This window comes from Miniopterus schreibersii (genome assembly GCF_964146895.1).
Source record: "Miniopterus schreibersii genome assembly, chromosome: 11".
In the NCBI taxonomy this organism is placed as follows: domain Eukaryota; kingdom Metazoa; phylum Chordata; class Mammalia; order Chiroptera; family Miniopteridae; genus Miniopterus; species Miniopterus schreibersii.
Window position 1 is genome coordinate 35,787,948 of NC_138111.1, and position 16,521 is coordinate 35,804,468.

General features: G+C 43.0%; 1 protein-coding gene across 1 annotated transcript in view; it reads right to left on the reverse strand.

Annotated features, from left to right (window-relative positions):
• Window positions 1-10,978, reverse strand: part of GCNT1 (glucosaminyl (N-acetyl) transferase 1) — a 30,334-nt gene extending 19,356 nt beyond the window's left edge. The window contains exons 1-2 of the mRNA XM_081152535.1: window positions 10,823-10,978; window positions 9,910-10,026 (exon numbers count right to left, since the gene is read on the reverse strand). The gene's annotated coding sequence lies outside the window, so the exon portion shown is untranslated. The remainder of the gene's footprint in view (window positions 1-9,909; window positions 10,027-10,822) is intronic.
• Between the last annotated feature and the right edge of the window lie 5,543 nt (window positions 10,979-16,521).

The following is a 16,521-nucleotide window of genomic DNA, read 5'->3' on the forward strand; positions in this document are numbered from 1 at the left end:
TGGCCAAGAACAACACTGGATCCGGTTATTAACACCTTTGAATTATACCTCAACCTACCTCGTAACCTTTCAAGGAGCCTCAGCACCTTCTAAATCTTCCTGAGGTTATAAATATGACAAACTCTCCTCCTGGAGGCTTCAGCCCTAAAATACATCACAGCTACTTCTTCAACCCTCAGAGACCCATTTGTGATCTGAGCTCTGAATGTTACCTTTAAGAAGCGTTACTTGAGTGGCAAACTTTATCATTTTCACTTTATCTAAATTACATTTAGGCATACCTGTTGAATTTAAAATAATTGCCAAAGCCAAGAATGAAGAGTCTGTCTAATGACATGACATGAAAAAGGTTCTTGAGATGAAACGGCATTCAGAGACAAATGCATTTCAGCCTGTAAGGAGTAAAACAAAACAAGCCTCCAAATCAATTGCAAATGTGCAGTGAGAGATCTGAGAAGCACACACCCAAAACTATTTAGTGGTCATCTCTTTATTTGGGGGGGGGGGGTGTACTTATTCAAACATTTCCATACTGTTTGAATTTTGAATTTTCACTTCAGAAATTCTTTTAAATTGCAAATTGCGATAAAATGGCCCCAATGATCCAACATAAGCTCCAGTTAAATATGTTTGCAAAGCACTAAATATAATTTCCAGGCAAACAAGAAGCCACTTGTAGCCCCAGTCCAGGTACACAGCATTTCCATGTGTCCTGCTGATGCCTGTCCAGGGACACTATTGACTGACTTTTGTACTCAGGTGTAGCAGCAGCAGGGGTTCATTTTTCTATTTGGCTTTTTTCATTTAACAGATATCAAAGTAATGTCATTTTTTTTGCCACAATTAGTTTGTGCCTCATGGTTGGATACTAAAGGTATTTCCAAATCATACTGTTATAAACGTGAGTTATGAACACTTTGGTTTTGTTTTCTTTTGGCCTTTTAAAGGATTTCTTTGGAATTCCCAGGAGAGGGATTCTTGGGTCAAAACATGTAAATTTCTAGGCTCTGGATTGCGTTCCAAATGGACTATTCTTCCTTACACTGCCACCCATAATGTTTAAGTACCATATTCTCAACATTTGGTATATAATTATCTTAATTATATACTACTTATTCATATACCGTATATTTTCATCAATATTGCAACAGTAAAATGGTACATCACTGAGGTTTCATTCTGTGTTGATTTGATTACTGGTGGCTCAATATTTTCTCCTGAGTATGTTTACATGTAAGAGGAAGGAGGGTTTGGTAGCAATGATTTCAGCTCTGGAGTCAGATCGCCCAGGTCAAAAACTGGCACCATCAACCACAAACTCAGACCTCTCCCCAAGCTTCAGCTTCTTCACTGGTTAAAAATTAATTAATTAACTTAAGGCGATTTAATTGGGATAGGGATCATACATACCTTAGTTTTTATAAAAAATAAGCGAACCAACCTGTAAGGTGCTTACACTGTATTTGGCACATAAGGGGCCCAAAGAAGCACTAGCAGCTTATTCATTATTATTATTTTTTATTGATTGATTTTAGAGAGAAAGAGGAAGAGAGAGAGAGAAACACTGATTTGTTGTTCCACTTATTTATGCGTTCACTGGTTGCTTCTTGTATGTTTCTTGATGAGGGATCAAACCCACAACCGTGGCTAGCATATCGGACAACGCTCTAACCAACTGAGCTACCTGGCCAGAGCTATTCATTGTTATTGTTTATATTTTTTCTTGTCTGGACTTTGTTCAAATCTTTAATTCATGTCTAAATGTAACTTTTTCAGACCCCCAAAATCAGAAACTGTATTTCAAGTTTACTAACAAATACCTGTATACACACAATTTAATTCCACACCAAACATCTATTATATGAAACAGAATCATCCTGGGTTCTAGGGGTAAAACACAGGCATAAACAATGAATTTTCCAAGTATCAAGGATTTCACACAATGGTTACTTGCTGAGCCTTCTTGGGGAAATTAGAGACTTGGTCAACACAGTTAAAAATTATTTTTGAAACAATGCATCTATTGTAGAGCAGAAAGGAACTTTGGAGGACATTTAGTCTTGCTAGAAACACCAGCTTTGGGAGTAGTTACTAGGTCCTGGGGGTGGGGTGGATTCTGTGACCCAATATTAAGAGAAATGTGGTCATAAAGAAAGACAGCTTTCTGCACTAGTGGGCCTCTTATTTCTTAGCCTTCAAGACAGTAATGCTCACTGTGAATGTTTAAAGACATGGACATGGTATTCAGCATTTCTCAAACTTATTTGATCAAAAAAATATTTTGGAGTATATTACCAGACCATAAAGGAAAACACCATCTAGTCCCAAGTCCCTCTCTCCTCTTTAACTCAAGAGGAAGCTGGGGCCCAGGGGTACCGGTGACTTTTCTAAGAGTCAGCACTGAGTGAAAGGCTGATGCTAACCAGAGCATGAAACTGCACCCTGTCAGAGTGTGTCCTTTCACACTGCATTGCGCTGCCTCAATTTTTTTTTTTTTTTTGAGAAGGGGGTGGAGAGTGTTGAGAGGGCTGCCTCAAAAAAACACAGATGAGAAATCTGACAATCCTTTGTGGTCAGTGTTCATCAAACATTGCTTCCATTTTTTCCACTCCCTCTTTTGATACAGATCAAATTTCATAACCAAATATAGAAAAATAAATCTGTATGAGTCAATCATGAAATCTAATGTATGTTTCTTAATATATACTTACACTTTATTTTTAACTCCTTCCAAAAAAATTGCTATTACTGAGCATGATCAATCTACCTTGTAAGGCTGACTCTCGCTGTGTTCCAAAATCACATCCACCACGAAACACTGGTCCCCTTCCTAATGGGTCCAGTTTGGCACAGAGGACAATCCTCAGAATGGTCAGAAATGTCTGTGGGTACCCAACAAGGTGTATGCTTTGAAGGCACTCACTTCAACCTGTACGTGTGTTTTTTAAATCCTGTATTTTCACAGCCATGTCTGCTACTTCCAGGGAATTCAAAAGTTCTTTGATAAGGGGCAATCAAAACAACAGTGTCAGGTTGTCTACAATGTACTGCAGCATAACCAGTAAGAAGTAAGTGTGTCGGGTTTCGTCTGTACCCTGGGCTGGAGGGGCTAAGAGCCCCAAACAGGAACACATTCCTGGGACAGCCACATTCCAGATGCAGCTACTACTTTCTCTGCAAACCAGAGGTTTTGTTTAATTAGGAGTGTTATAACCGGATTTCCCTAGGTGAGTTTAGTGACTTTGGTTAGCATAGCAGATATGAGAAAAGAATGAAGGAAGATGAGATCAGGGTGCTCCATCTATGTGGATGGGTTAGGAACAGTCTAAAGGCACATCCTGAACTTACATCAAAAGAAGAAACAAGCCCGGCCTGAGTGGCTCAGCGGTTGAGCGTTGACCTAGGAACCAGGAGGTTGCGGTTCGATTCCCGGTCAGGACACATGCCCGGGCTGTGGGCTTGATCCCCAGTAGGGGGCGTGCAGGAGGCAGCCGATTAATGACTCTCATCACTGATGTTTCTCTCTCTCTCTCCCCCTTCCTCTCTCTGAAATCAATAAAAGCATATTAAAAACAAACAAAAAAACAAAAGAAGTCTGGCATTTCTGATAGCCTGGGATGGTGTCCTAGGTGCATATCTGGGTGCAGCTGCTGATTCCAGAAAATTTATGTTTATTTGACTCCAACTCAATGGTCAGCCGACTCTTGCCCCTGAAATGATGACATGTGTGCCTCAAGTGAACCTTCTGTGGGAGACGCAGTCAGAGCTCCCAAGCAGAGTTGACCTAAGTCTTACCTGCCCAGAGAACTGTAGCCCTCACCAACCTTTTGTTTGGGCCTGTTTACCCAAAAGGCCCAAACTGGCTTGGGCTGGTTCCTGGAAAACAGCACCAAGGCGACTAGTGGATAAAAGACTTAGCATATGGTCTTTGTTTAAGTGACTAAGACTTAAAGCATTTATTTACCTGTTGGGGAACAAAGGGCTGACCACATGATTTCTGTAACTTCCATGTTTAAAGTGGCTGTTTAAAAGTTTAACGTACACATTGCAAAAGAACCCCCCCCCCACACACACACACACTGTATTCATTATTTTTTGGACTTTGAGCACTTATTTTACTCTAGTAGCAATTTTATTTTCCACTGAATGAAGTACAGGAGAATATATATCACGGGGTAGACTCAGTTTTAGATTCAAGTTTACGAGGAAAGCAAGTTCTCAAATTTTCAAATCTATAATGTATCCCTTGAGAGTATTTTGACTCAAAGTTTTTAATGATAAGCTTGCAAAAATTTTAGTACAAACTCTAAGAGTTAAAGCTTTGAAAAAGTACCCTCTATATGTTTCTTTAAATATTATTTGCAGTACTGTACATTTGTACTACTATACTAATAATATGTGCATTATCAGACAAAAAGGTGAGTGAAAGAGGAAATAAACTTATTAATCATTTATGGTACAGAACTTGTTGTTCACTACAAATTGTTAATATCTGTAATAAAAGCAGTATGTTAAATATGCTTCATTATTTTTTAAAACTCTTAGTAGTTACTCTGAGCTACAGCACTTTAAAGGATTTTTCCAAGCTCAGTGTATTCTAGCATTTGGTTTCAGTGGCTGGCCGGGGTGTCAGGGATACTTTGGAGAAACAGTGGAGCAGTCTTCCTTCTACTACCTAAACCTTGATATTTAGTTTTCAATCTATCTACCAATTATACAAAGTTTTTTGGTAAAATTCAGATGGTTTCAATCACCTGTCCTTACAAATTAGTCAGTAGGTATCACATTTTTATAAATTTAACAAATGGATTGAAAACTTATTGATATTCCTCACTAAAAAGATTTTAATAGACAACTCTGTTCCCAACTTTTTAAAGGTGGTTGTTGGGTTGTGGTTGTTTTTTTTTTGAGTTTTGATAAATGACAAATGTGCCATATTTCTTGGCAACATGTAAACATTACCATGAAAACATTTCCAAACAGCCTTTCTGTAACATAAATTTCTTTTGAAAAGCAGTCCATCTCCCTCTCATTGTGAGAACTTCACATTTATCTTGGAGTGTTCCTTCTCTCCAAAGTATCTGTGATTACTGATAGGCATAGCAAAAATTGGAAAAAGGCGGTAAATTTGGAAACCCTCTCTTTTTATTAAAGAAAGATGCTGATACCTGTAAACTCAATTGCTCTTGGGCACTGCCCACAAGAGAACCAGAGGTGCTCTGGGCTGTACGAAAGACAGCCATGCTCCCTCCCCAGAGCATCGCAAAGGACTGGACAGTTCCTACCATCTGAAGCAGCAATTCTAATGTCAGGATATACATCCCAAAAGGCAAGGGTAGGCTTCAGCTCACCCGGCTGAAGGGAGAGGGCTGAGAAAGAATCAACATCTCAGTACACCTGTAACCCACTCAGGAATAAGTCTAAGTATGCCAGATGAGAGATGCTCTGATTGAAAGTCTTTCTGTTTATAAAATTAAAATAATCCAATGATGCCCTGTCTGTTTTAAATTGTAATATTTCACATATGCTTAGTAGGGCCCCACCTGGGCAAGGAATTTCCACCTCCACCTCAGGAAATCACACGCACACTGCAGGACATAGGACTGAGGCACCACAGGCAATAGCCTTTATTAATTTCTTTCTTAAATGCTTATACAATTATAAATAAAAGGTCTTAAACTCTCTTTAAATATTCCAAAGGACTTTCATTCACATCCTGCATTCGATTTATCATGATCTCAAGTTCATTTTCATACACAATTGGCAAATATAGTAAGCTCCAGGTAACAGGCTAGGTCTCCATAGGGCAGAATGGATTTAACTGGTCTCAGGGCCACCACTCAGGTAAGTTGTTCCTAACCTTGGCTGTACATCGAAACTACCGACCGAGAAGCTTTAAAAAAATACCAGTACCTGAGTCCCCCTACCAGAGACGTGATAGAGTTGGTCTGGAGCTTGATCTGAATGGCAGGAATTTTAAAAACTCCTGATGTATAGCCAATGTTGAGAACCTGGACTTGCGCTTACGTAGTAAGGAAAGGGTTTGAAAATGCCCTTCCCTTCCAGAAGCCTCACCCCCAGGGGCTTTAGTGCACATCAGAGGAATAAGCTCTCAGTTGAGCATTACTGCCTCTAGTCTTCAAGTGCAACGTCAAAAGTGGGGGGAAATTGTAGAAAAGATGGTGAGAGGCTATTTCAGGTGTATAGAGCTGAGCTGTTTTTATAACACTTCTGACACCAACCAATTCTGACACCAGCTGGGTGTCCAACCATCCAATTCAATTCTGTAACTACCCAGAGTTAGCACAGACCCCACAGATTAAGGGATCAGTCACACTGGGCAGCTCTCTTCATGTCAGCTGCAAATGGGGTGCCCATTACCCACCTTCAGGTTAGAAAAAATTGCTAGCACAGCTAGGACTCCTGCAAACACTTTACTTGCTAATACCAGTTTATTAGAAAGGATACAATTGAGGAACAGCCAATGGAAGAGCTGCATAGGGCAAGGAATGGGGAAGGAGCACAGGCTTCCATGCCCTCCTGTGGCTTCCCACACTCAGCCCTTGAGTCTTCTTCAACCCAGACATTCTCCACGTATGACTGTTCAGAAGTTTTGATAACCCAGTCTCTAGGCAATCCCTCCTCGTTCCAGAGGTCGGTGGGTGGGTCATTGGGTAGGGTTGAAAATTCCAGCCCCCTAGTCTGGTGACCAACACCATTTTGAGGCTACCTCAGGATCCCCCCCCCCACCAACCTAAGGCACCTCATTAGCATAAACTCAGCTATGGAAAGGGACTCCTTTATGAATAACAAAAGATGCTCCTATCACTCAGGAAATTCCAAGGGTTTTAGAAGCTCTGTGGCAGGGACCAGGGATAAAGTCAGGATTTTTCAAACTAGAGAAATACATGATTACATTAGTAACAAGGAAACAGTATATAAGAACTCTCTATCTTCACAATTTTTCTGAAAGTCTAGAACTATTAAAAAAAAAACAAAATCTAATTTTAAAAAAAGAAAAGCATGTAGGAAACTGCCCCAAACACAGTGGCTTAACTAAAAAATAAATAAAAATTAAAAATAAATAAAAAAAGAAAAGCCCTGGCCTGTATGGCTCAATTGGTTGGGCGTCCCCTGTGCACCAAAAGTTTGCTGGTTCAATTCCCCATCAGGGCACATGCCTGGGTTGCAGGTTTGATCCCTGGAGGGGGCGTGCAGGAGGCAGCCAATCGATGTTTTGCTCTCACATGGATGTTTCTTTCTTTCTCTCTCTCTCTCTCCCCACCCTCATTTCCCTTCTTAAAAAAAAAAAAAAAGAAAGAAAGAAAGAAATACATGATTGTCCTAGTTCTTGCTGTTAGGTAAAAAGCTTTTTAATTTTTCCTAGAACTAAATTCTAGTCTGAACATGATTTACACTGAATCTCATTATTAAAATTTTTGCTTAGAATTTTTTATTTGGGGTTCTAATATTAGCGATTGTGTCAATTTTCCCAAATCAATTTTCCCAAAGCATGGTCCACTGATACTCCATCACTTGGGAAGACGCTGAGTATACTAAAAGGAGAAAAATGAAAACTACTGTAGAATTCATGTTTAGTTTCCAACATTTTAAACTTTAAAAATTTAATAACCATGTGAAATTTTCTTGGGCGATAAAACCTGGCAGGACACATGTAGCCATTCATGAGGAACACTGGCTTAGTAATCTTGATTGTAAAAATATTTTAAAATGCCAGATGTTTAGTTAAACTTTACAAATAGCTTCTCTAGTCATTAGAAGTTTAAAGTTAATTGTGTTTACTTAATGTTTAGTTCATAAATGTTTAGAGTATTTTAAATATTGGCTCTTTTTTTTTTCACCTCAGTTGGGTGACTTTGTCTCCCAGGGGACATTTGGCAATGTCTGGTGACATTTTTGGTTATTATAACTGAAGGGAGGCAAGGACTGGCATCTAGTGGGTAAAGGCCCTGGAAGCTGCTACACATCTTGCAATGCACAGGACAATCACCACAACGAAAGGTTATCTGACCAAATGTGTCAAAAGTGCCGAAGTTGAGAAACTCTGGTCTAAACAGTACATGGCATTTGCCACAAATAGACAACAAAGGAAAATGACATGCCTCTTGTGTCAAAGCCAAATGTGGTTAAGAAAACAGTCCCTAAGAGAAACACACATGATTTATATGAACAGTCATTTGGGAACTGATTTACATGAACACTCATTTGGGAACTGAATTATATGAATAGTCATTTGGGAATTCCCTTTTTAAGGCAGGGAGTTAAGCATCTGATATCTTGAGCCAGAACCATGAATACATTAGACTGAATATTAAAAACAGTGACACAATTCCTTGGGTGACCCATAAAGGACTCAATGCAGTGGAAATGACGTACACATCACGAATCAAGAGATCATTTTCAACAGCATTAATTTCTTTCTTATCAGCTCATTTCATGAAAAATGTACATTACCTACATCATAGGTCAGAATTTTTCATTCGCCAAAGAATGTCATTAGCAGGTATAGCAATTTCTAAGAGATTTGAAAATGGACAATGGACAAACCAAATTTGATTTGATTCCTTATGTTTTTAAAAAAAGAAAAAAGTGAGCCAATATTTATATTAAATCCGATTTTACTTTTTTTTTAAATAAAAAATTTTCAGCTCTTTGGGGGGTGGGGAGAAAAAAAGCTCTGGCCAAACTGGGCCAGAACTCCTGCATGGTTATGTGGAGGAAATGGCTGATGCCCACCCAGACTTTAGCAAGTCCTCTGGAGGTCACCAGGGACCAGCCAGGTCCCACTTAGCTCTCTCTCCAGTGCATCACTTCAGTCCCTGTAGATAGATGATTTCGTAGATAGTCAATAGTTCTCAGGGAACACATTTTTCTTAGTGTTTAGCAACTAAATTACCAATGGGAAAGAAGCAACTTGTGACTTGAAGTAGTCCTACAACTAGTCAAGAATGAACTATAATTAGTGAAGAATGGAATCAGTACATATTCTGGGCCAAGGCTAAGGAGGTCCTCACCAGGACCAGGCTGAAGGAAGGCAAGGAGCCAACACGTCACCTTCAAACCCTCACCATAAAATAGAAAAAAAAATTTTTTCTCTTATCTGCCAATAAAACTTCATGAAAGTTCATTCATGGTATGTTACATGGTTTTTAAAAGTAGGGAGTCATGTGGTGATTTGGGAGCAGGGGCAGAATGGAGTATAGGGGGGATAAATGGTGATGGACGGAGACTTGATGTGGTAGACGCACAATACAGTGTACAGATGGTGTATTGTAGAACTGTGCACCTGAAACCTTTATAATTTTATTAACCAGTGTCACCCCAATAAATATAGTAAAAAGGAAAAATAGAAAATAAATGGTAAAGACCTTAAAAAAAAAAAAAAAAAGTGGAAGAGTTAGCCATTTCTAAGACCTCAAAGTTTCCCAAAACTACCATCTTTAAGGCCTGCCCATAATTCATTAAGCAACAGCAGATATCCACAGAGATCTTCCTTCTTGCCAGAACTGAAATCTGTTACCAAATCCTCTGGCTTGTCTGGAGCTGTCTGGGCTCCTAGCAGGTAATTTACACTGATCTTTGAAAACCAGTCACCCCTCCACCTCCCCTCTATAAAACAAACCTGCTTTTCAGAACAGCTCTGAAAGGGGGGCAGAATGCCCAGAGGAGGGGACAAGTCCCTACCCAGCGAGTCCCTCACCTACCACAGGCCACGAAAGGCTGTGGCCGGCGGTGTTCTCCTCTCCAGACACTAGGCCTGCTCCGAACAGGCTATATCCTTCCGATTCACCTCTTGTTCTACTGTTTGTAAAACGAAGACTCTTTTCCCTCTACAGAGGAACACCGAAGCAAAGGATGCACAGGATGCCAGGTGACTGCAAAACTTACCTCCACTGGGCAGCCCATAAGGTCCAGCCTGGATGAGCAGGCGGCCTCGTCTCGCGTGCAAGACAGTGTGCGGCAGGCAGAGGTGCCTGGGCCTCGCTCCGCATCTGAGAGGCAGCGCTGCGGGGGGAAAGGGCTGTGAGCGAGCCAGCACGCCAGAAGCTAAGGGCCAAAAACGGGGAACTGCAATCAGAAACGGGACGCTACCAAAAATTTTAAAAAGAATCCTAGGTGGGGAGTAGACTGCGTTTAAGAAGAATCCCCTTTTCCCGAACAGCCCCAGCGGCGCGAGTTCCCTGCCTCGCGCGTGAGGACGGGGCGCGCGCAGCAAGACCGGGGAAGCCTCCGGGCGCCGGAGCCCTCCAGACTCGCGTCTCTTCTCCGGCGGTTACAGTCGCCCACGGCGAGTCATCTGTCACCCCGGCGTCTGCCGCCTATCAGTTCAGTAGGGCTAGTGTCTCTTCTCAGGGGCTAGGATTAAATGAAGTTAAAGCCCCTGGCACGCAGGGGATGGCAGAGGAACTGTTCGCTTCCAGCCTATCCACGCCCGCAGCCAACTCATCCGATTTCTAAGCTTATACTCTCTTTTCGGACCAGGGGTTAAAAGCCCAGAAAAAGTGGCTTCCAGGTGAAACTGGGCACCTAGAGTTCTGGCCTCGAGCACCACTGATCGGACGAGAGGGGAGGGTCGCGGGAGGGCGCCCCGCGCCGCCCCCAGCCCTCGGTGCGAACGCTCCGGCGGGTTCGCAGCGCGCGTCGTCCCTTCCTGCCCGGGCTCGGCTTCCTCTGCCCGGACGCAGCCCACCCCGCTCGCCGCAGCGGGGCCTGGCTGAGCGCCCGCGCCCTCCTCCCATCCTCCCCATCCCTCCCACGCCGCCGGGCGGCGGGACGGGGAGGCGGGTGGGGAGCTGGTTACCTGCAGCGAGCGGCGGCCCGGGGGCGCAGGAGGGCGCGGCACCGCGTGGCGCCCCAGAGAAGCCGCGCCGGACCCCTCCTCGCCCGCCGCGCACTCGCCGGGTCTGCGCCGAGCTCGCGGCGGTCAGGTACCGCGACTCTCAGCCTCGGGGCCCCCGCCCTCGCGCCCCGCCCTCGCGCCCCGCCCCCGGCCCGCCCCGGGCCCCGCCCATCGCCTCCGCCCCGCTCCCTCCGAGCGCGCGGGCTCCGGGGGGCTCGCTGCTCCCGGGGCGGCGCGCGCGTCCGCGCTTTCCCGCGGGCGGGTTGGAGAGCCGGCACCCCTGAAGCCCCTCTCCCTCCTTCCTCGGGGTCGCCTTGGTTCGTGCGTGTCCGCCGGGCGCAGGGCTGGGCGCGGGAGTGGGGTCTTTCTCCAAAACGTACGCCCTCTTCCTCAGGGGCGGGAAACGCGGGCAGCGCTGCCGTTGACCATTTTTAAAACGAAAATGTTTTATAACAAAAAAGGCAAAAGTGAATGCCAAGGTTCTTTATGTCCTATAAAGTTTAGAGGTGACCATGCATTGTCCCCGATGAGCCTTGCTTACTAAAGGTGGCGTTGGAAAGCTCCTGACGGTCGCGTGTGTTTTCCCGTGAAAACTAAGAGTAAGTGGGGAGCCAGCCTCAGGGCCGAGCCCAGCGGAGAGCGCCTCTCCCCCGCCTTCCAGCAGTAGCCTTGCGCCGCTTACACAGGCTCAGACGGCCTCCTTTGAGCGAGGGGGGCGTTGGGCATTCGTCTCCTTCCGTTGTCCTTTATCACCTCCGTGCCCTTTCCTCATTCAGCCCGCGTGTCTGGAAGTAAGTGCAGGAACGCCCACCGTGTTCCGCGCCCGGGGTGAAGCTGAGGCCCCGGTGTCCCCCTGGCTGGAAGCGTGCTCTCACACTCATGAATGCAGAAGGCAGGGCTGGCCTGGCCTGGAGGGCACCACTGAGTCTCCGAGGCTCAGCCCTTTGGGCTTCGGACCTGCTGAGGTTAGATGCGGGGGGTGGCGGGAGTATTACTCTTGGACAGGTCCACACCGAGCAGAAGTTGACAGTGCCCCTAAGTGGAACTAATGAAATATCCCTGGGGGAAGGTAAATCTTGCCAAGGAGATCCCTCCTCCAGTGACAGTCTTGGAGCATCTTGCTTTAATTTTATTTAGGAAAGTAATCTTTTCATAATACATTATGTGTAGGACCTGTAACTAGGAGAACTCATGGGCTCCTTTTATTTTTTATTTTTATTTTTATTTTTATTTTATTATTGTTTAAAATATTACAGATGTCCCTTTTTCTCCCCAATGACCCGTTCCACCCCGTTCCTTCCCCCTCCCCAGTTCCTCTCCCCACCATTGTCCATGTCCTTGGGTTGTGCATATATGCACATTAATTCTTTGGTTACTCTCTCCCCCTCCACCCACCCATCCTCCTCCATCCCTCTGACATTCATCAGTCTCATCTATGCTTCCATGTCATTGAATCTATTCTGTTCATCAGTTTAAGTTCTTTAGATTCCATGTATAAGTGAGGTCATGTGATATTTGTCTTTCGCTGCCTGGCTTATTTCACTTAGCATAATTTTCTCCAGGTCCATCCATGCTGTCCCAAAGGGTACGAGATCCTTCTTCTTTACAGCTGCGTAGTATTCCATGGTGTAAATGTCCCACAGCTTTTTTATCCACTCATCTACTGATGGGCACTTGGGCTGTTTCCAGATCTTAGCTATTGTAAACTGTGCTGCTATGAACATCGGGGTGCATATATCCTTTCTGATGAATGTTTCAGGATTCTTAGGATACATTCCTAGGAGTGGAATCACTGGGTCGAACGGCAGCTCCATTTTTAATGTTTTGAGGAACCTCCATACTGTTTTCCATAGTGGCCCCAGTCTGCATTCCCACCAGCAGTGCACCAGGGTCCCCTTTCTCCACACCCTCGCCAGCACATGTCATTTGTTGATTTGTTGATGGAGCCATTCTGACAGGTGTGAAGTGATACCTCATTGTGGTTTTAATTTGCGTCTCTCTGATGATTAGCAATGTCGAGCATTTTCTCATGTGTCTCTTGGCCATCCCTATGTCCTCTTTGGAGAAGTGTCTATTTAAGTCCTTTGCCCATTTCTTAATTGGGTTGTTTGCCTTCCTCTTGCTGAGTGCTATGAGTTCTTTGTACACTTTGGAAATTAGTCCCTTATCAGATTCATCCTTGGCAAATATGTTTTCCCAGACCGTGAGGTTCCTTTGTATTTTGAGGCTGTTTTGCTGTGCAGAAGCTTTTTAGTTTGATGTAGTCCCATATGCTTATTTTTTCCTTTGTTTCTCTTGCCCTAGGAGATGTATCAGTGAAAAGTCCACTACGTGGGATGTCTGTGACTTTACTGCCTATGTTTTCTTCCAGGATTTTTATGGTTTCGTGACTTACATTTAAGTCTTCATGGGCTCCTTTTAAACTGTGGCTTATATTTTTTATCACGGAAACAAAAGTGTGAACCCAAAATACCTTCTGCAAATATAGAATTTCAGTTAGAACTTAAAAAAAAAAAAAAAGGAACTCCAATTTTTTTGTCTGTCTATTGCTAATCCAGATGACCTTTTTTACTAAGGGACATAATGATTTTTTTTAATTACTTAAGTAAAGACATTTTGAAGGGAAATATGTTGCAAAGGCCCTCACAAGGCATTATGAAATTAAATTCATAAATGTTATTAACTCTATGTTTGAAACTAAGTCTGTCACTTCTTTCCTCTAGACTAACCACGTTTCCTCCATTCTGACATGACCAATTTTGGCTTATGTCAAGGATATTTTAAGTTTGTTTTTAACCATCAATACTTACTTAGTATGCCTACCAGAATACTCTTTAATTTCTAAAGGGGTGATCAGACTTGCCTGCTTTTGAGTTACCTACTCATATCATTAAACATTTGTATCTGAAAAATGGAAAAGGAAAGAAAATGTGCACATCCTATGACCCAGCAGTTCTACTCTTTGGCATGTACTCAACCGTTGTGCTGGCTAATGCAGTAGCCATTAGCCACATGTGGCTACTGAGCCCACAAAATGTGTTTAGACTGCATTGAAATGTGTGGGAAGTGTAAAATACACAGATTTTGAAGGTTTAGTATAAAAAAAATTTAAATACCTCACTTAAATTTATTTAAAAGTGTCGATTATAGTTGAAACAAATATTTTGGATAGAATAAAAATTAAATATTATTTTAAAATTTTAAATTAAAACTAACAAGGTGAATAAAACTTGTTACTAACAGTTGAAACTTTGAATATATGTTGCTGTTAAAAAAAAAACCACAAGTCAAAATGGAGTCACTTTGCTAAGCCACGTCACCAAACCAAAGTTTAATGCCTAATCTAATTGCAGTTTTAGCCTCTCCCAAAAGTGGAATTTTGAACCAATCACTCTGGAATTTCCTGATGAAATAGTGAAGTAAGCTGCCTGATAAGAACCCCTACCTTCCCTTAAGAGATGGTGTCCTTGCCTGAAATAAGCCACTCTTTTAGCATCTTTCTGCCTATAAAAACCTTCCATTTTGTACGACTCATGGAATTCCCTTCTGGTTGTGATGCTGCCCAATTCATGACTTAATAAAGCCAAATTTCCTATGTTGAGTTCCATTCTTTAGCATTGCCAAAACAATGCTAACTCTGTTACGTAACACAATTTGTTACAATAATGTACTTTAGATATATTATGAGCATTGATGGATTGATTTGATCATCTAATGTTAATGTGTAATATTGTTTTGAAAGGAAAGTTAATTTCCGGATCCAAACAATATATTTATAAATTAACTTTTAGAATATATCTTTTGTCAGTTGGATACTGTGTGTGTCCCATAAGTGTATTTTAATTACCACAATAACATACCCATCATAAACCAGTACAAGGGTTTTGGATGGTATTTCTTGGTTTCTTTAAGGTGTGAGGGTCTAATCAGGAAACAGAAATCTCAGCAGTTATTTTTACAGAAATTTTAAGGAATTGCTTAAACAGGCAATGTAGGGTTGGTAACTCGAGAAGGAAAACATTGCAATAACAGAGAGATAGTAACTACAGGAAGCAGCTGCCTCAGAGCTCTGGAGAGAGAAGTGTTCGGATTATCAGAAACTAAGAGCTGGAAGAGGGCCTGGGGAGGCTGCGACTCAGACCTCCAAGGAAGGGGCTGTGCCCCCGGTGGTGATATTTCTGAAGATAACTGTTGCAGGTTGCTGAATCTGAGAAGGGAGATTAAAAACTAGAAATTGCTGCAGCCAGGAAAAGAACTATTGCTGGATAACACTGGCAGTTACAGCAAGCTAGTATCAAGAAGCAAGTCCCTTCTCCCACTCCAGGCTTCCGGTCTCCTCAAGCACCCCCTGCAGGAAACATGGTTTGCTGTGTCACAGCCACAGCATCACCAGACAGTACAGAGGGATCAGTTTGAACTTCAAGATATACCTTAATAACCAGCACATAAAAAGTACAAATATCAAATATCCTAATATTATAGGTGCAGGGAAGTACTGATAAACACAGCTATTATAGCAGTAATTAATACAATTATAATACCTTCTTGAAAAATCATAATAAGGCCTGGCCGGTTTGGCTAGGTTGTTAGAGCATCAGCCAGTGGACTGAAGGGTCCCAGGTTCGATTCCGGCCAAGCTCCTAAACCTCGGTTGCAGGCTCCATCACCAGCCCCCGTCAGGGTGTGTGTGGGAGGCAACCAATCGATGTGTCTCTCTCACATTGATGTTTCGTTCTCTCTCTCTCTCTCTCCCTCCCTTCCACTCCCTCTGCAAAACAATGGAAAAAATATATCCTCGGGTGAAGATTAAAAAAAATCATAATAACACTGTGGTTACAAGTACAACTCACCCTGGCCGGTAGCTCAGTTGGTTAGAGCATCATCCCTATAGGCCAAAGTTGCTGGCCCAATCCCCAGTCAGGGCACATACAAGAATGAGCCAATGAATGCATAAATAAGTGGAACAACAAATTGACATTTCTCTCTCTCATCAATAAGTAAGTAAATAAATCAATAACTACTTCAGTAAGGGGATAATGTTGAACTGACCCAAGCCCTGTGCTCCCAGAAGATAGTGATGGCCAGAGAAACCCCCACACCCACACCGTTTTGTGTTCCAGGAAACAGCCTACTGCAAAGAACCACCCCCTTTGCTCAAGTGACTTAGATAAGACTCACAGAGAGCTCCCTTGTATACCTTGTAGACCTGTGACGAGGCCAGACACGGGCCCTCCAAATTCTCTTTTTTGTCTCATCAATGATTCACTGAACTGTTTGTCCCCACTGACAGATCTGCGCAAAATTCCTACTCACTTTACTTGATCAAACTTTATTCTGCTTCCCTCCCTCCCCAAGCCTTTGAGCTGTGATCCCCCCTCAGCTTAAGCCAAAACTGGGATGAAGAATAAAGCCCTAACGCCCCCTGACCAGCTGAGCTCAAAGACGCCACCTGCTCACTCCACGCCCTGAGGCAGGTTCTTTCTAACCATTGGACTCCTCCCTATAAAAGAAACGTCCCTTTCTGCCTGACCTTTCAAAGGCTTGTGTCTTACAACTGAAGCATTTTCCTATTACACCTCCTCCCCCTAGTCCAACAAACCCCTCCCTGATTACAGTATTCCATTTGAACAAGTCTTCCCTTTGCCTGAATCCAGATTTGC